Here is a 27,417-nt window from a genome sequence, read left to right as displayed (position 1 = left end):
TCTGTCTCGTTTTTGCTAGATGTTTATAGCTATATCAATGTCCAACACACGTCTCTTAATCCTTATCCTTAGTTCCAGGGTTTGGAATTCAGGGGTGTCTCTACAACCAATGACTGCTGGAGTTTTCACTCTGGAGGACAGTGAAACATTAGTGCAAGGCTGCAGACTTTTGTTACTGACTTTCCCCTACGGACTTTCTTATAGACTGACAAGACTTCCCTGGAATTTACCAGGAATAATAAATTGCCTCTCTAGATTTAGCCCTGGTCAACGTCTACTCTTGACCAGGCTAAGGATTGAAGTCAACTAGTCTGCCCCTTTTCATCACCTTTCCCTTTTATGGAGCCAATTATAGATTTTTTATTCCTTAACACAACCCACATTTATTGAACACTATGAGCCAAATACTGAGTTAGATGCTGGGAACACAAGATGAAAGCAAAACAGATTTTGCTTTGGGATGGCTCAGAGTCCAATGAGGGTGCCATTTCAGGAAGAGTGTGCAAGTAAGGTCATCACTAAAAGCTGAGGATAGAAGCTTAATTTAATAAAAATCAATAAATATTTACATCTACTTTTGAACTGTAGGTGACTTCAACGATTAATTAGAAGAATAGCCTATAGAGTATGTAGAATGTTTAGCTTTTCCTCATTAGTATTTGTTCTTCCACAGATATTTGTTGAATAAATGGATTTTAATAAAATTATCACATGCTGATTATGCAACTGGAGTCCATGACTAGATCTTTATAATCCTTCTCTGTCATGTTGTCATCATAACCCCTCAGCCAAGCAGGAACTCTTGAAATCCTCTTTAGCTCCATCGTGCTCCCATATCCAACCAAATCCCACGGATTCGTTGGCAGTTTTTCCCACATGCAACTTTTCTTTCCACTGACATTGAGATTCCCAACTCCACTCACAGACTCAGCAACTCTTTGCTGGAGCCAGCTCATCCTGGCTCACAGGGCCAATTGCTAAATTTTCAGGTATTCTGTGCATCTGCTAATAAATTATACACACTTACAATTGGTACTGAAGCTGAAAAAGTTTTCATTTTTTAAAGTATGTTACTGATATGAAACTAAGAAATAGTTTAACAGTAGATCATATATTAGAGCTAATAACAATACATTTATTGCACAAAGGATTAGCAGATTGGAATGAAACTCCATGTGGCAAGTTATGGTTGAACTGTAACCATGGCTAAAAATGCAAGAGTTTGGCAAACATCAATGAAAACATTCTGAGATACAAGATTTATAATATAGAGTATTATATGTTTTATTATTTGTAAATTGTGGTTCCATATCATTTGTATACACATACGTTTTCTTGAGAGTTGTCTGTTACACACTTAGCAGCACACCTCTGATTAACAGCCACTCCCTGATATTATGCACACATATACACAAAAACAATAACAACAAAAATTCAAATGTGTCCTCATAGGTAGTAAAAACTTCATGGCTTATCACCCAAGGCTTTCTATAAAGCTTTCTTTTCTAAGCCTCCACAATATCTCCATATAGACCTTCTGCTTCCCTCACTCTTCAGCACCCTTCAGCCAAGTTCGCTTATAGGTTCCAGTCTGCAGCCTTTGCTCTTACCACTCCCCTGGTCTGGATTAATCTGTCTTCCTTCACATGTGCCACTTTCTATTCATCCTTCACCATTGATTCAAGTCCTTCTTTCTCTCAGAATTTACTCAGAACTACTAATGAGCCCTAGGTTGGATCTGTAGCCATCATTTAGTGTCTATGCCATGTTTGCAGGCATAGAGGGTAGGGTTACATGAAACATGGCTATCACTGTCCTTTCCACTAAGAGACCCACTGGATCCATGACCAAACCCCGCTATCACAGCAGAGTGAACCACGGAGGCTCTCACTCATTGGTTCTGCTATGCTAATCCAAATGTGCATGTGCTCTCTCTTGTTTGTTCCCTCTCTCTCTTTAACCGCCCCCTCCACTCCTCCTGGTCTCCCTCCCTCTCCAGAAACTGTGGAAACTTAACAGTCACTAGTGGGCACTGGAGGTAGGAGGCTATAAAGTTATGACTTGGATGGGGTCACTTTAAACCACAGGCTAGGGTGTATACACAGAGACAGCAAAAGGGACCAATGTGCAGAGAAAAACGGTGTGAGAGAACGCTGTGTTTCCTCCAGAAAATGAACAACCTTGTTTTTCAACTTTGCTATTTTCAACTTCACTTTCTGTCCTTGAATTTCATAAAATAATGGGAGCATCTTTGCAATAAACTGGCTTCTTCCATGAACAATTTAAGCCTTTTATTACTTGCAACTAAAAGATACATGAACAGAAAGAACACAGTAATGTCCTCAGTTCTCTATACTTCATTAAGTCCCCCTCAGGCACCCACAGAGTAGGATTTTATTGATTGCTTGATTGCATAAAGGAAGAATTTCCCAGCAAGTAGGAGGGAGGGGAGAAAACCCAGCTCACTACTCTTCATTTGTACCCTATGCTTTCTGACCAGTTGGGTATCAGCTGGAACCTTAGAGACAGCTTAAAAATATGTGAAGAATCCTGATAAAACAACTCAGGTTCATTTATGAAGTGGTAATAGAACGTAGCTCCTGTCCTATTCCCAGGATCAGTGAATGGAGAAATAAACAGAGGGAAAATGTTTTATTTGTACAATACTTTCCATTCTCTCAAATTCAACAGTAATAGAGGAGACTTTTAAATTCATACTTTGGGTTTAAATAATCCATTTCTTTCATAATCATACAGGATTCTAATATTGCTTTGTTGTTTTGTCACATGTGCTTTTAATGTTGTCAGATTGGCAAAATATTCACATATATAAAAATTGCTTAGCTTATATAACTTTAAATTAGCAGTTATTATTCATTTGGTTCAAATCTTAAAATGTCATAATTCTGTAGTATGGTTCTAAATTTCTCTCCCACACATATGTGTTTTAACACAAAATGCATTGTTCCTATTATATGTTAAAGTGAAAATGTTTGCATTAAAATTTCCTGATTTCATGCATATATGCACAATATAATACTGGTGTGCAATGGACTAACATGACTAGAATGTATAAGTATTTCCTGTTATACAACTTCAACTGGCCATAACAAAAACATAACAATAAATTAAAAGCTATGAAAAATCAGCACTGTTCTGAGATCATTCAAATGGACACTACCATTAAAATATTACCTAAGCATCGATGTGAATTCCTGAAACATAAAATATTTCTATTGTTACGCATAACACATCAGATAATTTTGATACTGTATCCCCATTAAATTTCACACACTTCCTAAATTAACAAGAATAAGAAGAATGTGTACCTAGGTAGATTAAAAAAGATTAAAATCCAATAACAGCACTAAAACTACATGTGCTTCATAGCTATGCTGCAATGATTTTTATTAAAAAGGTAACATTTGTCTTGTTGTGCTTTCTTGGTAAGTCACAATATTTTTCTATTCCTGGAATGAGATATCACAGCAAGAATTCAATGATAAGATTAATGCCAAGTTTTTAATGAAAAACCAGCTCAGCTCAACTCTGCCAAAAGAAATGGCTAATGGTTGCCTGTAAGGTTAAAAATAGAATATAAAATTAATCTTTTTATATCAAGGATCAATGCAAGCTAAATAGTCAAAAATGTTTCTCCTTATTAACCATTATCTTTAATGATTTATTGCATTCCTTATTGATAGTTGAAATTAGTCCAGTTAGGTAATTAGCAGTCCTTGCAAACACAATGAAGCTGACTAAATGATTCAGGTAGATGAGTCAGCAATGTACCAGGTGCAGAAACTGCAAGCATTGCAGTTGGGGAAATTATGGTTTCTGAATTAACAACTTGCTGTTATTTCCTTCTCTTTCCCTTTTTGCCACTGGGAACCAGCAGGACACGCACTCCAGGCAATAGCCAGCCTTTCTTTCCTCTGAGACTGGAAACATTCTCCCCCAACTCGCTCATCCCCATTAACATTTATTCATGTACACAGGAGTTGAAATTCTAGCTCTGCCACTTACAAGCTATGTGAATTTAAGCAAATTGTCTAAGCTAACCTCAATTTATTTATGAATAAAATAAAAATAATTACACCCATCTCAATACTGTGAGGATCAAGTGAGATTACATGTCAATTGCTCACAACACTTAACAACACCACCTAGCATATGATAAATACAACATGTATTAGGTATTTTTTCTAGCTAAAATGATTTTTAACATTTTTATGTTTTATTTCTCAATTACAGTTGACATATAATATTATATTAGCTTCAGATGTACACCCCAGTGACTGGACATTATATCTTACTAAGTGATCATCCTGATAAATCTCACACCCATCTGACACAATACATAGTTATTAGAATATTATTGAACATATTCCTTATGCTGTATTCCATGACTATTCTGTAACCACCATTTGTACTTCTTTTTATAAAATTCTTACTTGAGGATATGATTACAGATTTTAGAGAGAGAAGAATGGAGCAGGGAGGGAGAGAGAGAAAGATTGATGTGACAGAGAAACATTGATCTGTTGCTCCCTGCACACACCCCGAGTGGGGATTGAACCTGCAGCCCAGGCATGTGCCCTGACTGGGAATCGAAGTTGCAGACTTTTTGGCGTATGGGACTATGCTCCAAACAACTGAACCACCCACCCAGGGTCCATTTGTATGATACTTCTTAATCCCTTCTCCTTTTTTCACTCATGCCCCCAGCCCCCTTCCATGTAGCAACCATCAAAATGTTCTCTGTTTTCTAAGAGTTTCTGTTCTGCTTATTTATTTGCTTTTTACATTCAACAGTTGATAGATGTGTATTGATTTACATTTTATTGTTCTTAATTTTAACTTTTGTGTTTTTTGTTTTTCTTAAGAACCTTTAACGTTTCATATAATACTGGTTTGATGTTGATGGACTACTTTAGATTTTCTTGTCTGGGAAGCACTTTATCTGTCCTTCAATTCTAAATGACAGCTTTGCTGGGTAGAGTACTCTTGTTTATAGGTTCTTGCTTTTCATCACTTTGCATATTTCTTGCCCATCCCTTTCACATGCAACATTTCTTGTGAAAATTACCTGACAGTCTCATGGGAGCTCCCTTGTAGGTAACTAATAGCTTTTCTCTCGCTGTTTTTAAGATTCTCTCTTTGTCTTTAAACTTTTGCATTTTAATTATGATGTGCCTTGGTGTGGGACACTTTGGGTTCATCTTGCTTGGGACTCAGCTGTTCCTGGACTACAATTGTATGTCTATTTTCTTCACCAGGTCAGGGAAGGTTTCCATCATTATTTTTTCAAATAGGTTTTCAAATTCTTGTTCTCTCTCTTTTCCTTTTGGCAACCTCATACTGTGAATATTGGTACTCTTGAAGTTGTCCCAGGAGATCCTTACACTATACTCATAATTAATTTTTTTAAATTATATTTTATTGATTTTGCTATTACAGTTGTCCCAATTTTTACCCTTTTGCCCCCCTCCACTCAGCACCCCCAACTCCACCAGGCAATCCCCACATCATTGTTTATGTCCATGGGTCATGCATAGAAGTTCTATGGCTACTCCACTTTCTATACTGTACTTTACATCCCCATGGCTATTCTGTAACTACCTATTTGTATTTCTTAATTGCCTCACCTCTTCACCCATTCCCCCTACTCCCCTCCCAACTGGCAACCATCAAAACACTCTCTGTGTCCATGATTCTGTCCTTGTTCTTCTTGTTTGCTTAGTTTGTTTTTAGATTCATTTGTTGATAGATATGCATTTATTGCCATTTTATTGTTCATAGTTTGATTTTCTCCTTTTTCATCAATAAGTCTTTAATATTTCATACAATAATAGTTTGGTGAAGACTAACTCCCTTAGTTTCTCTTGTCTGGGAAGCTCTTTATTTGCACTTCAATTCTAATTAATTGCTTTGCTGGGGAGAGCAATCTTGACTGTAAGTGCCTGCTTTTCATGACTAAATATTTCTTGCCAATCCTTTCTAGCCTGCAAAGTTTCTTTTGAGAAATCAGCTGACAGTCTTATGGGAACCCCCCTGTAGGTAACTAATTTCTTTCATCTTGCTGCTTTTAAGATTCTCTCTTTAACTTTTGGTATAGGGTTAGGACCACTCGCTCCACAGGTGGGACCCTCCCTAGCCAATATATCCCTCCCGATTTTTATCTGCTACATGTGGGTGTGAGGCCAGCCCATTCTGAATATCTGCTATTCCTACCAGTCTCATGTGGCTTATTCTTTATATTTTTAGTTATAGGACTTCTGTTTAGGTAGATTTCAGGTGGTTCTGAATGATGGCTGTTCTATAGTTTAGTTGGAACTTTGGTTGTGGGAGAAAATGAGTACCGTATTTACCTGTGTTGCCATCTTGATCAGAAGTAGATATATTTATTTTTAATTTGGCCCTGTTTTTTTAGTAGAAAACATTTTGTAGTCTGACAATGTTTCTATCAGATACATGTTAATGAGCAATGTCAAAGGTTAGCCACTCTGGCTAATCCCAAATCCAGAGATTTTTAGAGTTAATATTGTTCTTGTTCCAATGCTTCCACACACCTACAAATTGGCCCCACATATTCCACACATTCTGTATGACCTTTCCAGTACTACAGGTCACTATCTTGCAGAAAGAGCATTTCTAGAGGTTTTAGGTCAGGGTTAAGTTAAAATGTGAAGTTCTTTGTTAGTAAATAATGAAAGGAATAAGACTCTTATGAGAGAACATAGTTAAAGTATGTTTGTCAGATTTTCAGTTCAAATCCTTATCCTATATGAATGTTGGAAGCTGAGTTATTCTTATTCATATTTATTAGTTTCAATATACAGCTTTGTTGAGGGAAATAAATTGAACAAGTAAATTATTTGAATTTTAAAAGTTGGTTTGAATACAGCTGTCTTCAGGCCAGCATAATTCACCCCCTCCTTCTTTTCCTTGCTTCCTTGATCCTCCCTTCCTTCTTAACCAAATAGTATCAATTATTCTTTTTACTCTCTAGGAGTGTGTGTATATGTGTGTGTGTGTGTGTGTGTGTGCGCATATAATTACATTTTATATATACATATTTTTTTTTACATTATATACACATTTAAATGTTTGATTTTTCTTATGATCAAGGAAAAGAGAAAATTAACAACCACAGTTATCTCTACATCTTGTTCTAAATCTCACTCCTGATTTGTAAACATTATGAAATGTCAACATGACTAATAAGCAGGCACCTCAAACAAGGCATGCATAGCTAAAATCTCCTTCTACCCCTCAGACTTGCTCACCATATGGTCCCCATCTCTGCTGATGGCTCCTCTGTCCATTCTGTTGCTAAAGTTAGAAGCCCATAACTTATCTAGATCAATCCCTTCCTCTGACATCACGAAGCCAGCACTTCATCAAGTTCTCACAGCTCTTTCTTCCATGTATTTCTAGAACATCCGCATTTCACTTCCACTGTCATTACACTAGCCCAATGCACCATTATTTCTGGTCTGGACAACTACGTGGCCTCCTAACTGACACTCCTACTTCTTTCTTTCTCCCTTCAATCCATCCTTAATATGATAATCAAAAACTACTTTGAAAAATATGAACCTGTTCACACATTCCCCCAGTTAAAACTCCTAGCTCTTTTTTTTTTAGTCACACTAAAAAAAAAAACAAACTTTTGAATCCTTATCATGGTCAGCATGTGTCTGTGTGATCTGACAGCTCCTGACATTCATCCAATTCCTCCCTCATCCCTCACTCACTCTGACTTCCTCTCACTGCTCTACCACAGGTTCTTTTAGCCTACAAAGTTCTCACCCAGGACCTCTGCATATACAGTTTCACCTCCCTGTCTAGCACTTTGTCCCTGTTACTTGTATGGGTGGCTCCATCTCTTACCTCAGGTCTCTGTTTATATGTCACCTGTGCAGACAAAACATCTCTAGCCACCTCCTCCAAAATAGGACATCCTCACAAGCTATGTTTTACTATAGCATCTGTTTAGTTCCCTAAAATATTTTCAACAATTTCTATTCTTTGGATTTATTTATTATATAACTGCTGATACCTCTCTTCCCATGAATTCAAATATCCCAAAGGGTAAAGTCCATGCCTGTCTTTTTGCCATCACCCCCTGACAGCCGCCATGCTGCCCTACACACGGTGAGTGCTCAGTAAATGATGAAGTGAATTAAACATGACTCCTCAGAGGAGACATTTACTAATTTGCCCTTAACTCCAATATTATCCAAGAGTATGCATCTAGCAGATATATATAGAATATGTAGAATATTTACATATTCTACATATTCTATAATTTTAAAAACTGCTGTTCTTAAACCAGTTGATAAGTTGTGGATATCATGCTGTGCACAAAAAAGTGATTACATTGAGGGAGCTCACAGACCTGAAATTACATTGCAAGGAAAATGTTTTTTTTCTACCAAATCCCCCTAAACCCTTTCCTTATGACTTCACACACACACACACACACACACACACACATACACACACACGGTGTTCATATTTATCACTAAGAAATATACAGGAGAACTGAGCTCTCTAAATTCTCTAAATCTTCTCAGTATTTTCTAAATTTGATGGAAATAATATAATTGGGATTAAGAAAAAGAAGAAAAGAAAACCCTTTATATTGCCAAGTACAGAAAGCCAGTTATTTTAGTAAAAGTAGGAATACACTTATATGTAAACCAAGTCATAAAGTCTGAGATTATAATTAATTTTCAATCCTGTACTATCTTTTAATGTAGAATACTTTTATAAACTGGCATTTATTTTCAACCTAGATGAGACAGTCTCTAGAATTATATATTATAACCTATTATATGTAATATTATGTTAATTATATATATAATATGCTAATTATATACATAGTTATGTATATTCATATCAAAATCAGAAAGCCAGCAAGTACATATCGCATGACTAAAACCATATACTTTCTAAGGACTTGAGAATAACCCTTGACTAATTTAATATTCTCTGCTCACTCTTTGCCACACATTTTCGGTTTTCCTTCCTCAGTGTGCTGCTCATACCATTCCACACACATTCTCTCATTTCCTCTGCCTGTCTAAATTGTTCCCATAATTCAAGATTCAATTTAAATTCCAGTTCTACAAAATCTTCACTGATATCCAGCCTAGAGTTATCCCAGAGTTACTACACTAGTCCCTCCTTAACTGTGGTTTTGCTTTTTGCAGTTTCAGTTATCCAGTTAATGTAGTCCAAAAATATTAAATAAAAAATTCCAGTTATAAACAATGTATAAGTTTTAGATTGCATGCCCTTCTGAATAACAGGATAAAATTTCACACAATCCTCTTCTATCCCACCTCAGACGTGAATCATCTCTTTGTCCAGAGTATCCATACTGGATAAGCTCCTTGCCATCTGTCTATCAAATCAATTATGAGTTATAAAGAAAGAGAGGGAGACAGAGATAGAGAAAGAGAGATAAAGAGACACAGAGAGAGGCACCACATTCATTCACATAACTATAATTAGAGTATATTGTTATAATTGTTTTATTTTATTATTAGTTATTGTTAAGCTCTTACTGTGCCTAGTTTATAAATTAAACTTTATCATAAGTATGTATGTACAAGAAAAAATATAGTATATATATATAGGACTTGATACCATCCACAGTTTCAGGCTTTCACTGGGAGTCTTGGAATATATCCCTCAAGGATAAGGAAGGACTACTATGTTTTCTTGCTTGAGTAACTGTGACTATTATCTCCCAAGTATTGGAGATACTGACACCTGATGGGAAATCAAGTTGGTGTAGAATAAGTTAGGAGATTAATGGGCACAGATATTCAAGCAAAGAAATATACCCACCAAAGCTTAGATGATAGTTAATATTTTGCTTACTATTCAGTTCTACCTCAACTCTTACAGGACAATGACAAGCTAGTTTTGAGCCTCCGTTTTCTCATCTTTAAAATGAGAGGCAGAAGTAGAAAACCTGCGAGATCTCCTCCAGTTCAACATATGTTGTTACTGAATTATTAACACATTCATGCATACATTCATTTAGCGCTTGCTTAATTCTTATTAGATGCCAATCATGTCAATTAGCTCTATAGACACAAATATGTTATGACATTAACCCTCAAGGACTCGAATATGTCATGATACTACTCTGAGGAATTACATTCCAGGAAGAAGCAAGGTGGGGTAAGGGTACATAAAATCACACACTATAGGGTATATCCACACATTGAAGTATTTTAAATTTAAAAGGTGTGTAATTAATAATCTAGTGTTTAATGCACTCTGTGAATATCAGGGAAGATACTCAGAGCATACTGTACTCTAGCTAAGATTGTACAGATGAAAAACAGGTATTCCCTTCAGACAAAGTGGGGAAAGACTTTCCAGGCAAAGGAACAAAGGCAGAGACACAAACATGAGGAAGAGTAGAATATTAAGTTAAAGTATGTTTGTAGTTATATTAGGTCAACAACAGTTGGAAATGGACACTTATATATTTCAACCTGGTCTAACCTTAACAATTACTTAAATTTTTACTAATGATATTTGTTGTCCTGCATATCCCAATTTATGCCTTGATTCTGCTATTATTTTGAAAGACTGGGGCAGGAAACGTCCATTTCTTGTATAAGAATGTCATTGAATTGCACATAGTAGCCACTCAATAACTATGTAATTAATGACATGATAACTCATTCAGACTTTAAAAGTAATTCATCTTAATTTCCATCCTCTAACCATGGCCCAATTTATCCGTAACCTTGCTGAGAAGGCCCCAGTGCTAGTAAATGCTGCTGTGACTTACTCAAAACCTCGATTGGCCACGTTCTGGCACTATGCCAAGGTTGAGTTGATTCCTCCAACCCCTGCTGAGATACCAACAGTTCTTCAAAGCTTGAAAAAAATATTCAGTAGTTCTCAAACTGGTAGCTTCAAAGAGCTCACAGTGAAGGAAGCTCTGCTGAGTGGTTTAGTGGCCACTGAGGTGTGGATGTGGTTTCATGTCGGCAAGATCATAGGCAAGTGTGGCATCATTGGCTATAATGTTTGAAGACCAATCTTTAACATCTGTTTCTTTTTGGTTTATTATTTGAATGTTCTTGTACCATGAGTGATCAGAATGGTATTTGAATAAAAAAAGACATTTCAAAATCAATGTTTTCTATATCAAACACTGCATGGAAAGGTCACAATTTCTCTTGATATTAGGTTGGATTGTCTTTTGCTTAAATAATGTTAATACAGATCTGAATGCATGTCTTTGCTTAGCCTGAAAATGGAAAGCATATATGTGAATATACCAATCTGGTACATGTATTTATGAGGATAACATTTTTAATTTGGAGGTTGGAAATACGGTATTTCCAAAAAAGTCAGGGAAATGGTTTTGAAAAAACTAGAACTTGCTGCAGTAGAAATAGTAATGCCACGTACTAGAGTTAAATCATGTCAGTAGTTAAAGAACAAAATTTGGTTGGTTTCTCTTTGCTAAAATCAGAGAAAGACCTTTCTGACAACACCTGTGTCTGACTTAAATGTTGATATGTTTGCGGTATTCTAAGTACGTATCTATAACACCTTTTAATGCCAGGACAGTGAAAGCCATGACCTACATTATTCTATCTGGCTTTATGAGTTTTAGAACCTATCTTTGCCAAAATAAAATACTCTGTGGATATTAAAAAAAAAAAAAAGTAACTTATCTGAATAGTGTTGTAGAGACTAAATAGTAAAGTTAAAGAAACCTTGCTTCATGAACTGGTTAAAAGTGTTAGGTTCTCACTTCGAAATTACCATACAGTTTGATGACTTTTTGCCTAATAAATAATAGAATAATATTTATATTAGCATAGTATTATATCACATCTAATCTCAGGAATGTTGCTCTTTTAATCACCTAACCTCTGAATTGTACAATTCCGAAGGCCACAGAGAATATAATTACACTATACATATATGGTGCAACTGGGAATTGGTAAATAATGAAAAATAGTAATTTACATAAAAGACCCAATGATTGCTTTCCATTGTTATATCCTATCTCTAAAATGAACAGTGTTTTATTCAAAAGGTACTTGAGTATTCATAAAATGAAAACACATTATTTCCCAAGCTTTCTATACTTCTATAAAAAGTCATATAATTATATAATCATAGGCTGACACATCATGAAAAATAGGTACAAATCACTGTGAGTGGCCAAGCTTGCTGCATAAAGATGGAGTAATTCAATGAGAGGAGGTCAGACAAATGTAAAGAAATATATTAGCTATGTGTGCAGGAAAATATTAAGATAATCATTTTTAAACCCATGCTTTAAGTGCAGTTCTATTTAAGTAATCCTGTGTTTCAATATCATTGAGATGACTGCAATTTTTGACACAGTGGTTTGGGAACAGATTGATTCCAGAGTCATATTTCTATCTTAGGAGGACATGAAAAAGATTTTCTTTAATGTGTGCTGAATGCCCACCATATGCAACAACTTATGCCAGAAACTGTTTGAGATGGAAAGATAACCATGGCCGACATAATTACCTTGCAGGGCGGAAAGGTACGCATGACCTATAAATGCCTATGTAGTCTTCACGTCTGTTTCTGGGGAAGATTGTCATGATACCGAAAGACACAGTGGGTATAATAGGGAAGTGAAAGGTGTAAAATGTCAAGTATAAGAACTTGCTAATCCCCTATATTATTCTTCATCAACTTGATTTCACCTTCAGATACTAGTACCATGAAACCATGTAAGCTACTGTGCAGTAAACACAGATGCTACAATTATGTGAATGGCTTCTTGACTTCTGCATCTAAGTGATCTGAAGTTGGCATTTTCCACGGTGCTGCCTCAGCATTTAAAATTGCCAGATGAGTAAAAAGCAAAGTGCTATTAAATGCAAGGACACAAGTCAGCATGGGAATCTAATTTTTCATATTATTATTATTATTATTATTATTATTATTATTTAGGTAGATGAGGCTACTTTATTCAATGATTGATGCATGTAATTGCCAAGGCCACTATGTACAGGTAAGAGGTGGAGCTTTATTTATTGGTCTCTTCCTCCTTGGACAGAGTTTTGACGATCTCCTCCTTCTTGGCCTGGAACCACTCTTCACGGCGCTTGCGAGCTTCCTTGGTCTTAGACCTGTAGGCCTCAGCCTGGTCAGCCAGAAACTTCGCGCGAGCCTTGTCCGCCATCAGCTTGTGGATGTATTCCACGAGAACGCGCTTGTTTTTGAACACGTTACTCTTCACTTTTAGGTACAGCTGTGGTACATGTGGTGGTCAATCTTCTTAGATTCACGGTATCTTCTGAGTAGCCGGCGAAGAATTCTCATCCTCCTCATCCAGGTGACTTTCTCAGGCATTCGAGCATTGGCAGTACCCTTTCGCATGCCTATGCCCATATGCCTGCCCTTCCTGCGGGCCAAGGTGTTTTTCCAGCATCGAGCCCGGGAACGGACAGTCACAGGTTTCTGTATGACCAGCCCATCTTTGATCAGCTTCTGTATCTGTTGACGGGAGTTGGCATTGGCGATTTCATTTGTCTCATTGGGGTCCGACCAGACCTTCTTTTTGCCACAGCAGAGGACATTGGAGGCAAGCCTCTTCTGAAGCCTGAGCATACTCATGGCTGCTGCCACAGCGGCAAAAGGAAAGATGATATTATTTCTAATTCATTCAAATGAATTTTGATGAACTCGAAATTAGAGAAGTCTGTATTGTCGTTAACATGTAAAGGAAGATACCATTTTAATAGTAGATATTCTTTTTAAACAAAATTATTTTAAGTTTATATACTTTATGTGCCCAATATAACTTTTACTTAAACTACTGAAAATAAAACTATCAACAAATTATTGTTGAATACCACTAATCCACTTTCATTTTTCTATTTCTACTTGCCACATTCCTCTTTTATATCTACTTCAAATAACTTATTCCTATGTAGTTTTTAACAGTACTATGCTTAATGAAGGTGCTCACTAGTTCAATGCTTTTTTGACTATTTAATTTTTATTCTTAAATTTATTGGGATAACATTAATTAATAACATATAAATCTCAGGTGGATAATTATACAAATTATACAAAGCATAAGTATATAGAAATAACAAAGTTTTTTGAAAAAGATAATACTAAATACATAAAAACAAGTGTCCTATAATATTTCCATATATATATATATATATATATATATAACCCCCCAAATAACTGTTTCACAGATTACAGAACTAAGACCCCAAGGGGAAAAGAACCTGCCCACAGGGCAAATGACAGTGAAAGCCAGCTTCCACCTCACGTTTAGGTGACTGACTAGAAAACCTATGATTTTTTTCTTTCTATATCATATTGTTTTCTCTTACAGACTGTTCTAAAGAATTATAAAGACTTAAGTGAAAAAATAAAAAGGATGAGTTGGAAATTTTAACAGGAGTTTGACATTTAGTTTGTAGGACTGGGTACACATATAATCACATATTAAAGGTAAATGGTCAATGGGAAAAAACTCATTAGAGTTGACTAAGGCAATAATATAGCCTTAGAGTCAGTCATGTGGCATGCGACAAGGGAGACATTCTAGAATTCCTCAATTCTCAAACTTGTCTCTGTAGACTATCTCTACTCTTCATTTTACAAGGGTATCTCCAGAGCAGTCAAGCTGATAGCTTGAAAGGAACCCCAGGCACAACAGGAGTTAACTAATGGCACATATTTTCTATATGAATATCTGACCAGTTTAATTTCCTTTTAAAACTGGAATCAGAGTGACAGACAACACATTTGGTAAAGCCTCAATCCCGCCTGTTTGGCTGAAATCATTAGAGGAGCAGGTGGCTTTCATTCTGTTGGACGTTTCCCAGCTGTACTCTGCTGAATGGGAGGTAAGGAGAGCAGACACTCCCAGAAGGATGTGTGCCCAAGAAATCTGGCCCTATTGGTAGGCCCAGACCCATGTAATGTGAAGGCTTCTTTCTGAATGTCAAGAAACATACCAAAATCTACATTTTAATTTAATTTAATTTAATTTTGAAAGACACACAATGATACCATATACATAAGCATATTCATGCTTATTAAAAAGTATTTTAAAATAAAGGCATTTCAAACACATTGATTCATTTAACATAAAGTAGGCTATAAACTATTTACCTTAAATATTTACTTAATACAACTCCTTTAAACTGCACATTTGTGAAGCCACTGCAGACTGGGGTTACTCTTTCCTTTTGTGGTCTGTCCTCCATCTTACTGATGACATATTTTAATAAAAGAGTAAATTAAAAAATAAGAAAATAGCTGGGTCTTTTTGGGTGGTGGTGGTGACATTTTGAATACTCATATTAACTTAAATCAATGGTTCTTAGGTTTTTAGTGTTAAACACCTGGATATTTGTTCAAAACGAAGGCTGCTCAGCCTGTTCCCTGAGACTTAGATTCAGGATGTAGGGAGGGGGCACAGTGACCTTACTTCATTTACTGCTCCGCCAACCCCTGTTTTCAGGAAGCACCAATGGAGATCAGACTTAAGAAATACCAGCCTGACAAGGCAACTCAAAAACTTTAGTTCTAGTCTAGAAATAAAGTTATTTTAGAGGAATGTCTGCTTTTGGTTTTCTTTTTAATAAATACCCATTTACTTTAGCATTTAAACTCTACCAAATAAAGCTTTCAATTACAAACAGTAGGATTTCAAAGATATATGTACTACAGCTTTTACTTTTATTGTCATAGTAAATGGCCACATAATATTTTTATACTGTATAATGGGTTTTGTTGTAGAAGAAGCAGGAAGTGCAAAAAATTAGGTTGCTAACAATAATACACAGAGTTCTATTTCCTCTGTCACATACCGCACTATCAATATAATATTAATACCCATGTATCACTTTTTTTTAAAGATTTTATTTATTTATTTTTAGAGAGAGGGGAAGGGAGGGAGACAGAGAGGGAGAAAAACATTGCTATGTGAGAGAAACATCAGTTGGTTACCTTTCACATGGCCCAAACCTATGACCTGGCCTGCAACCCAGGCATGTACCCTGACTGGGAATTAAACCAGTGACCTTTTGGTTCACAGGCTGGCACTCAGTCCACTGAGCCACACCACCCAACGTTGTATTACTTCTGTTTCTTTTTCCAGTTTTCATAGTAATATATGTTGTCATGATCAATTTGTTCTATTAGTATGCTTATCACATGTACCTGTTTGCAGATACCATTAATTAACATTTTCATGTCTCCATTTTTGTTTTTGTTTTTTAATATCTACCAAGAACATGCTAGTACTACCATTAAGGTGAGGATTAAATTAAATAATATATATAAAACACCTGTGTTTAATATATGATAGCTATTGTTAATTATATTTATTATTATTCTGTTAGATCAGTGTAGCCCTGTAAGCTGAACAGGTGTGATTTAAGCTTTTCTATGATAGGACATTAGTGAAAACACACATATGAGTTTACGCTGCATTAGAAGACATTTAGTGTTTGCTTCTTTTTCCTTCAGAAATAAATAAAAACAATAATTAGAGAGAAATTGTTATTTTTCAACAGTAGATATGGGTCAATTTTTCCCTTAGAGCCTCCAGAAGGAACCAAATCTTGATCCTGGACCTCTGACCTCCTGAACTGAGAGGAAATAAATTTCTGTTCTAAGCCAGAAGTTTACACTAATTTGTTATGGCTGCCCTCAGAAACAAGTACACCATTATTCCTTCCTTCATACCTCCTTTTTCTTTTACCCATAAACAGCTCTTCTTTCATCCTTCGTGGCATATGTGGTAAGCCACCTTTCAGGAAGCTTTCTTGATTCCTTAACTATTTTTTTTCTTTGGTGTTCTATTAGTTAAATGTCCTTCTCCATTATTTTACTAACTCTTATAAAAGGTACTTTGGGCCTTTTCCATCTAATTTCATAACTCCTAGTAAGATATTAATTTGCATAGAAGTGTCAGTCATATAAATATAAATCACAAGACTTTTCTTCATGGAACTTGAAGAAATTTTGGGTCAAACTATGTGAATTTCCCAAGAAAAACAAAAAAGAGAAATATAAATAAAAATAATAGAATAAATTGTAAATTTTAGCAGAATTAAGTTGATTTGAAGATATTGGTAAATTAAGCCACAATTAATAAAAATATCTTGCAATTAACCAGGTTACTATATATATATATCCACAATAAAAATATACACTTCCTTTGGAGGTGGACATACCAAATAAGTAGTAAAGTTATGGGCCCATGATAATAAAACAATCCAAAAAATGAAACTTCATTCAAAAAGCACCAACAAAACTGCTTAAGTACCATACCCATTCCATGCTAGCCCAAGATGATATTGCTTCAGAATCACTAGAGGTACCAAAAAGGCTGCTATGACTTTCCCATCTCCCTGTCCACAAGTGAGAAAATCATACAAAGCTGTTAGTTTCAGAGGCTACTAATATTGTTCAAGGTAAGATTTAAAAAACAAACAAACAAAAAAAAAAAAAACAGAGATAGCAACAGGGCTTATTTGTTAGTTCAGTTTGTACATGCATTCACTCTTTTATCTTTTCTGCTGCCCCACAAGAAAACACTTTAAGAAAATAATGATCATTTATTTAATCAAAAAATTAAAATAAAATATTATTTTATAAATAAAATGATGACACTATAAACTGAAAAACATTTAAATTATATTAACAGTAAAGGCAATTAATGTATTTACCATGATTACACATTAAATTTAGCTTTAAGTTTCTAAGGGGGAAAAAAGGATTGCACTGAAAATTAATAATAATAAATTTATGTTATAATCTACCTGCTGTTGGTACCATTTTCTGAATATGAGAATATTATAGTAGTATAATTAGAAAACAGAAAATAAACATCATAGCATATCATGGCATTCTTTAATTAGAATACATTCACTAATTTTTGAAGTTTTACAACATATCAAATCCAGGGACTAGAAAGAATCAAAGTGGTCTTTGTGGACTGGGCAAATAAGCATTATACTCTGTCATTCAATGGTATCGGTGTATAATTAATGGCTTGGACAATGCAGTGTGAAGCTTGATGCATTTCTTATGTATGTTATACTGAAGTTCTTGGAAATCTTAAAACTATACCCCAAAGCATTTTCCACTGGACATATAGTCTATGAAGGAATTTGTTATCTTCAAGTATATTCTTTCTTTTCTTTATGGTATATTACTTTCTCACTTCCTTTCTAAACATCATCCCAGATTTTTAAATCAATGGATTGATTAAACATGAATATATAATAACAAAGAAGAAAGTAAAATATTTCTAGCCAAATCGTGTAACTGAGAAAGGTATTTTAATCAAGCAAATGTGGTTACCCTGCATTAAAAATATTGGGAATCCTTGATTTTGCTTAGTATGTAACAAATTTGTCCTTTAGTGTTGATAAATCCAATATCCACTAAACAAAAAGATGTCATAGAAACAAATCCCAGGCTTTCCAGCTGCTTGAAATTATCTAACACTCATCCTGCACATAGTGAACTTATTATGTTTTCTCACCTCCTGAACAAAACTGCTCATCCTCAGAATTTTCTATCTTGATAAATGGCATCAATTTGTAACTTGTATCACAAACAGAACCTGAGTCATTGTTATATGTTCTCTTACTTTCTAAGTAAGTCTCAAAGTTGTTTTTCTTTCCCTGAGAAAAAAAATATTAGAATCTACCACCTCCTCTCAATCTCTATTGCCATTTCCTCTGTCTCCTTCTTAATATATTTTACATAAAATGTTGCAAGAGGACACTTAATGATTTATGACCTCTGATCTCGGCCAATCTCTGCTCCACAGAGCTACCGGATTTAGCTTTCTGCATTACATACATGATTATGTCACTGTTGATGTTTATAGTATAATATCCACACTCCTTTGAATAAGATTCATTCACTATGACTGTAATCTACTTGTCCAGGCTTAACTCCTGTCTCTCCTTCTATTTCAGTAATTTTCAAAACCCTAACACTTCCTGGGCAAAGTTGAGCATTCACTCTTTCATTTTCTGTAATGGTGATTCCTCCCCACTCAACCAGTTCAGCAGTTATAAACATCTGATACTAATTACAATAATAGCTAACATATGCCCTGAATATTCCTGGATGGCCCTCATGTTAAATATTTTCTCTTGTTGTCAGCCCACGAATGGGGTGATCAGTCCTGATTTTTATTTAGAAAATACTGTCACCATACCCTGAGGCTTATCTTACCAGATAGGCAGCTCCCTGAAGGCAGGGGTGAGGTCTTAGTAGTCACTGTTTAATTAAACCAAACTGGAAAAGGAACTCTGTATTTACACAACTTGACTATAAGAGGTTTCATATGTAATAGATTACCTGAAATCTCAAGATTGTGCAATAATTTGTTCTCTTTCAAACAATCCACTTTTCCTTTACAAAACAATATGAGCCAGAGTTCCCTTTTACTCCAAAACATTAATGTGAAACAACGAACTTGCTTCCTGAACTGCACTCAACAAGAATCAAATATATATGCGTATCTATCCCCTTTACCCATATGACTGCACCTGGGCCCATTATTTACCTTCTCTCACGATAATGCATGAACTATGTGTCTAGATTAGTGCAGCTACTCTTGTGCCTGTCTACTATCTCTTTTTGCCTAATTAAGGATGTTGCTTCAGCAATTTCCCTCTTGTGTATTATCAATTTCCCCCTTTACAAGATGATTCCCATACATATGTAGACATAATTTTTAAATCCTATTTCAAAAACGAACAAAATCAAACCTTCATTGCCCCCACTTTCTTCTCCAGTTACTCCCCATTTCTCTCTTCTGTGTACTACAGGGCTCTGGGAGTAACCCCCTTACTTGCAGTCTCTAATTTCTCTTATCCCATTCTCTCTTAAACCTCTTGCAATAAAGACTGCCCCAGAGACTACTATTCCAGCCAAATGCTTTTACAGTGGTTATCAATGACCCACACATTACCATATCCAATTGTCAGTTCTTGCTCTTCTTCCTTGACTCTTCGGTAGCATCTGACACTGCTGAATATTTTCTCCGTCTTTAAATATTAGGATAACATATACATTCAATTTTCTGCCTATTATCTAACAGTGTTTGTCAGTCTTCTCCTTGGCTAGTTTGTTGCATATTGGTTTGACATAATCTCAGTTCTACTTGTTTATGCCAAAAAAAATAAAGTTGTTTTAAGAGTGAAGTTATTTTGTCCTGACTGGTGTGACTCACTGGGTTGCATGTCCTCCCGCAAACTGAAAGGTTGCCAGTTGGACTCCTCATCAGGGCACATGCTTGGGTCGCAGGCCATGTCCCTGGTCGGGGGCATGCAAGAGGCAACCAATCGATGTTTCTCTCACACATCAATGTTTCTTTGCCTCTCTTTCTCCCTCCCTTCCCCTCTTTCTCTAAAAAGAAATACATAAAATATTTTTTAAAAGAGTGAAGTTGTTTTGATACAAGAATGAAGTAAGATGTATCAGAATGTCGTTATTTCATGTGCTGTGGTTGAAAAGCACTCAACAGTTCAACAGCTAGAGGATGCAACAGGGAGCTTATCAACAGAAAAACATTTGAAGAAGTAACTATGGAAGGGGGCTGCGTATTTACCCCTTAAACTGAATTTGTAAGGACTGTTTGGAGAGTTTCAGTCTGGACAAGGTGACTCTGCTGATCTAGACAGCTCTCCAAAGACCTTTTGGGCATTAGCTCTGGGCAGGGTAAAGACTACTCTTATCAGGTAGTGGGGGTGTTACATCTTGTAGTGGCCCCTGAAAGAAGATCAGCTTGCCCAAGAAGACCACCACCCTAGTTGCCTAGATACCTGTCCTAGCAAGAAGGGGCTTCTGTTTTTGCACTGGCAGCTAGAAGTCAGCTCCTAGTTGGTTAAGTGATCTCTCCTGAGAACCAATCTCATAAAAAATGTATACCTCTGCTAAATTTGGACCTTATTCTTTTTATATGTCCTTATCTGGAAAAAGTTTGATTAATCTATCATTGCTTTGGAATATGTTATTTGTTTATTGGCTCATTAAAAGACATGATTCTGTGTGCTATTGGCTTGTGACATTCTTGCAGTGAACCAGTGGTAAACAAATTGCTGGCAAAGAAAAACTCAGCTTCTGCACATAATTTTGTCCCCCCAATCAAAACAAAGGTCCTTTTTCTCTTCTCATCCTTTAAAAATAAATTGACTCAAGCTCAGTCTTGAGATTTCTTCTGTCCCCACATACTCCATTTATAATTTACCAAATCTTGTAACTTTAGTTACTACACGTATGGTAATATTTCAAATTTAAATGTCTAAGCCTAACCTGTTCCTTGAACTTATACATCCAACTACATACTTGAAGTCTCCAATTTTAGGTGTTAAGTAGACATGCCAACTATGACTTGCCCATAAATCCTTCACCTCTCACAGTCTTTCCATCTCAATAAATGGTAATTCCATTCTTTCAGTTAGGTCAGTAAAAGTTGAGTCATCCTTGACTCTTGTCCTTTTCTCATCATTTCACATAAAGCGATCTCCTGATGGTTTCAGTTTCAAATATCAGAGATTCTAATCGCTTTGTACCACCTCCACTGCCCCCCAACTACCCCGATTCGCTCACACTTGGATCACTGTAACTTATCTCTCTGCTTCAGTTTTTGCCCCCATTTGGAAAATTCTCAACCATATGCAAGAATGATCCTTTTTGAAATGTGAGACAGATCCTGTCTCTTCTTTCTTTGAAAACCTTATAAGGGCCTCACTTAGTATAAAAGCTAAGGTCCCTAAAGGGACTATAGGACTTGGCCTTTGCTCACCACTAACAGTCAACTCATCCTTCATTGTCTACCTTATCCTTGCTCCTGCTGCTCTATTCGTGTATACCTCCTGGTACTGCCTAACTCGGGACCTTTGTATTTGCTCTTTCCTCTTCGGAAAACAATTTCTTTTCTGTCTCTACCCCTCACTCCCTCTAAGCTAGTTTCTGTTGTTATTGTTGTTGCTGTTGTTTTGTTTTTAACTTCTCTTAGGGTTTCAGTAAAAATTCACCTTCCCTGGGAAGGAGCTACTTCACCTAAAACCGCAACCCTCCCAACTGCCAACCACGACCCTACCACACATACACTTTTTCCCCCTTTCTGGCTTTTTCTCTCATGCAACTTGATCACCTAAAGAATGTGTTCTTTATTTGCTGTTGATTGTCTACATCCACTTCTAGAAAGGAAGCTCCATTGGGTATTTCTGTCCCTTTGTTCCCTTCTGAATCCCCAGCGTCCAGAAAAGTGCTGAGCTCAAAGACATGCTCTTTTTTTTTTTTTAATACATGAATTGACTTTAGAAAATCCCATGTTCTGACTCATCCCCAAAAGCCAAAAGGCCTTAGCTAGGGTGGGAAAGGAACACACATTACTAGGCCAGTGCCCCCAGGGCAGATGTTAGCTAAGTATAAAACAGGGGTGTGGAGCTGGGACTGGGAGTAAGCAGAGAGCCCTCTGGAAATGGAAGAGAAAAGCTTTTCTGGGGCAGGATGGGGCTTTTAAGTTCTCCTAAAGACTTTCAGACCTTTAACAGAGAATCCTAGGCTTGGTTGCTGAAAGACTGCCCAAGGCTTGGGTGTTCCAGGAACAAACATTTCTGCTTTGAGAACCCACTCTCACCAGTTAACTGCAATCAGGGAAGCAGTAGACCAGGAGATGTCATCATGGAAAAGTAGTGTTCAGACTCAGATTCTTCTCTACAAAGTCGGATTCAGTGGATTTTGAGGGTGGAGGAAGCTCCAGAGCCTTCGTTTTTAATAATCATCCCAGCATAAATTAAATGTCATGTGTTGTGGGTCTTAAAGCTCAGCAGCTCTGTCCCTTCTGTACCTGGTATTGTCCCTTTTCATTCTTTCAACATGTAGTTCCCAGGGATCGCCTTGACTATCAGTCTCCATGGAGAAGCTGGCTGTGACTGAGGTGGCCACTTCCTTTTGTCAGGGATGTAGATTAAAGTACCTACAACTGTCTTTGGCGTACTGGGCTCACTTTAATCCAATAATCACACACGTACTGCTTGTTAAGTTCTTATAGGACTGTGTGAAACTTAATGGGCCTCCTCTTCAAAATCAGAAACACCCCTGGGAGGTATGAGGCAACACATATTAGTAGGAATGTAGGTTGTTTTTCTCACAGCCAATCAAAATTGACATCACTAAAGTGGGGAGGAGGAAAACATAATTTGAACATTCAATCCTGATATATCAGGTTGTGTAGAAAACAATACATTTTTATTAATGTTTTTATTACATTTATTGGGATGAAATTGATTAATAAAATTATATATGTTTCGAGTGTACATTTCTATGATATATGACCTGTATATTGCACTGTGTGCCCAACACCCAAAGTCAGTTCATCTTCCATCATCATCATATATTTGGCCCCTTTTCCCTTTACTACCTCACCCCATCCCTCCACCCTCTGGTAAACCATCATACTGTTGTCTGTGTCTACGAGTTTTTGTTTGTTTCATGTTCTTGTTTGTTCTTCTGTTACTTTGAGTTTTATATTCCTCATATGGAGCGAAATCATATGGTTCTTACTTAACCTTTTCTGTCTCACTTATTTCGCTCAGCATGGTATTCTCAAGGTCCCTCCATTTTGTTGCAAATGGCACTATGTCCTCTACTCATATGGCTTAGTATTATTCCATTATACAGATGTATTATATCTTTATAAAACATGTTTTTAGAATGTCTCATTGCTAGTCTTGTTTTTCAGGTATTTTTCCTTTCCTCCCTCCCTCCTTTCCTTCTTTTTTTCCTTCTCCTCCTACTCCCCAACCCCTCTTCCCCCTACCCCCTGCTCCTCCTCCTTCTTCTTCTCCTCGTCCTCTTCCTTCTTCTTCTTCCTTCTCTCTCTCTCTCCCCCTTAAAAGCAGACTGCCACATACAGGATCTCTTTTGGATGTGTCTGGAGTCTTAAAAGCTTGACTAACCTATGTTCTCTTACAAATTGACCTTGAGAGCTTGTTTGGAGGTTCTAGCAGGGGTGCTCAGCTACTCATAACGCTTGACTGAAGAAAGGTCCTCTCCCGTAGGAAGGAAGGTAGTCCTCAGCAGCAGAGCACGCTGCTTGGAGAGAGATATACATGGATTGATGAGGGACAAAGAGGACACCTACCTAAGCCAATTAGAAAAGCTGAATCAACCCTGGAAATCAATGGGGTGACAGATGTCACAGCCCTCACATCCAACAATGTTAATTTCTTGTGTGTCCTTCCAGATATAGCTTATGCAGATGTGAGCTAATATGTATAGACATGCATATATATAAACCTACATGTTCATTTTTTCCCATTTTAAAACAACAGTTTAAGATGGCAAAATGTAATTCAGCACATTTATTTTTCTTGCTTAATAAATTTTTTCTTGTTAATTAATTACCTTGGAAGTCTTGCTTATCAATACATAGAAGCCTTCCTCACTTTTTATGGCTCGTAATAGGATATACCATAGTTTAGTTAGCAAGTCTCCTATTGACTTGATCCAATTTAAGTCGATGCCTATCATTTGCTATTTAAAACAAAGTTACAATGTATATATTTAAACATACGCAGTAATCCTGTTTTGCGCGCGCGCGCGCGCACACACACACACACACACACACACACACACAAATTGATCGGAAATATCCACTTACATAAGTAGAATTGTTGGGTTTCAGACCACAGTCATTTTATAATTTTGATTCATGTTGTTAAACTATCTTCAATAAAGGTTTTATTAAGTTGCACCCACACCAGAAATGTTTGAGAGGGCCTCTGGAGAGACTTTGGACAAGCATGCAAATAGCTGAGGGTATTTATTCCCTGAGAGACAGGGATAAGTAGGCAACAGGATGTAGAAGAACCCTGAAAGTGGCGCTAACTATTTTTGTTTCTGCTTGTACATATGACAAACTACACATTGCTGAACACCTTATCATACTGTAATCCACTCATCTTTGGGAATGAGCCCATTCCAGAACCAATGTAGGCCAAGAAAATGAAGTATGGATTTTCCTAACACAGCTTTAAATGGGAATTTAAGGCCAATACTAATAATTTTAGAAATGGAAACCTTGCATTAAGGGTAGATGATTTAAATATTAATACATATGCTAAAATCTTTGCTCTTCAGAAACAGATTCTACAGATACACTGATCTATTTATCTGCCATGTCTCAAGAATTTTTGAAGATTTCTGCCTTCATTGTTAATTCCAAACCTGTTTTGGTACACTAGCAGGTACTTACACTTAAAGTCATCAGGCAGCTACTGTTTCTAACAGGGCATGTAAATTAGTTATGGCATGAAATTTACTAATTACTTAAAAGATAACCCAATTAAGGAAGTGAAAATTAACAGATATAAATGTAATTACATAAGGAATCATTTCAGTTTCTGTGTGTGTGTGTGTGTGTGCGTGCGTGTGTGTTCTGTCTTCTAGAATTGAAGATCTGTAGATTTCAATTAAAAATTTTATACTGAAAAACTATGTGATCAGAATTTGGGTGTGTGTGTGTGATTTCTTTCCTTGGCCTGATAATTGGAAATATTAACTAGAGACACATTGCAAGTAGGCTCCATAACTTCATCAGAATCAATTGAGCTGCCAGAAGATTTTTAATGCTATTTGAACCATTAATGACAAAGAGGCATTTGCTTACCCATGGTCCAGTCTTTCTCCAGTGAAAATTACTGGTCATGAATCTGGTGAACATTTACAGGAATCTGCAAATGAAACAGCTAAATCCTGATGACAAGGAGCCTCATAAAGGCGGCTCATTTATTCTCTCAGGGCACTCATCCCTGCCGCTGGGATCAATAGAAAATCTCATCTGATATATTCTTAAATGCCATGGTGCAAATGCTCTCTTTGCAATTTTGCAGAAGAAAAGACCTCACTTCCACTTTAAAGGACTGACATCAACGTCACTAAACAAACACAATCTTAAGTATGAGTTTTGGGTAGTCTTAAAGACTGTAGGATAAAAATGATACTTTTTCTCTCATTAAAAAAAGAGTAAGATTCAGAAATTTGCAGGTTTTGAAATTGACTACTAAATAAGAGTTTATGATTTAGTCACATTTCTAACAACATATATATTAACTTCTCCAGAGTCTCAAACAAGAAGATATGAATTAGCATGTTGTTGGTGTATAGCTGTTCTGTAATCCTTACTGGTTTATTCCACAGAAATGATTTAATCTTAGTAAAGGACATTTATACACACACACACACACACACACACACACACATATACATTTCTTCAAGATGCTAGCCCAAACAATTCTTCTAAAGCACACATAAAAATATAAAAAGGAGACATGAGTTGTAATTAAAATAGAAATTTAAACTCTGATAACAATTGGGAAAACAAAAAATAATTTGCAATAACAGATTTTTTTTAGTAGTATTTTTTTTAGCCTGGGACCTGATAGGATATAACAAAGTATGATAGAAGAAATTTTTCTCCTTCTATAAGTGGTCTTCTTTATAAATGTCATGACTGCTTATTAATAATTTGCTGTTTAATTAATATAGAGGGTCTGACAGTTCTAAACTTTCAACATCCTAGTAAAATGCATTTTGGCAAGAGTAGATTCTATTACACTGGTAAATTAGAAAGCTAGGGTATCCATAAAGTGCTTTATACTTTCAAATTAGGGAAGTTTAACAAGTGTGTTAAATCTTTTTATGCTTTCCTTATTGAGAAAGTAAAACTAAAAACAGCACATACATACTCACGCAACACTTTTGATGGAACTCACATACTAAAATACACAGAGGTGTATTTATTCTAAGGAGTGTAAATTACTACCTAGCAGATTTATTTATTGCATATTAATGAAGGATGAAATACCTGGATGCAGTTCAACTTCTGCTTTTTTATTTCTCATTTCTCCCCCTCCCCCACCCAAATACTTTCATACGTTTGTAAGTGCATAATTCATTGACAAATCTGTATGTGGAATATAATTTCAGGAGGAAGCGCATAACTTTTCAGCATAATCCAGACTAAGGATTTAAACTAGTACACTTTTCATTTAATCTCTTAATAACATGTAAAGTGAACAAATGTAACTCTATAGTCATGCCAGTGACTAGATATGTATTAATAGTCTTTTCTTTTTTCATATTAAATCAAAATTTAAGAAAAGCATGACCATTTTTATACTTTTTCTAAGGAAAAGACTTATTTGAAAAGTAATAATAGCCTTAAAGATTAGGAATCTTGCCTAAAAATGGAATGAGCATCGATTTTACAAAAATCTGCTTTTCTTTCTTAAATTGTGAGAATTATTTGGTTTAGGTTATGGCCTAGGAGGCAACAGGCCAGCAGGAGGCCAGGGGGATTAGCCC

At 36.1% G+C, this 27,417-nt stretch overlaps 1 protein-coding gene and 2 pseudogenes across 1 annotated transcript in view; 1 reads left to right on the top strand and 2 right to left on the bottom strand.

Annotated features, from left to right (window-relative positions):
* The window catches only part of ROBO2 (roundabout guidance receptor 2), a 604,209-nt gene that overhangs the window by 221,800 nt on the left and 354,992 nt on the right, over positions 1–27,417 (bottom strand). The gene's annotated exons all lie outside the window — the stretch shown is intronic.
* On the top strand, positions 10,749–11,131 carry LOC150021260 (ATP synthase F(0) complex subunit g, mitochondrial pseudogene; annotated as a pseudogene).
* LOC150021259 (large ribosomal subunit protein eL19 pseudogene) lies at positions 13,067–13,656 on the bottom strand (annotated as a pseudogene).

This window comes from Furipterus horrens, unplaced genomic scaffold, assembly GCF_987537825.1.
Source record: "Furipterus horrens unplaced genomic scaffold, mFurHor1.1.pri manual_scaffold_1, whole genome shotgun sequence".
NCBI classification, from domain to species: domain Eukaryota; kingdom Metazoa; phylum Chordata; class Mammalia; order Chiroptera; family Furipteridae; genus Furipterus; species Furipterus horrens.
This window is presented reverse-complemented; position numbering and strand designations above follow the sequence as displayed.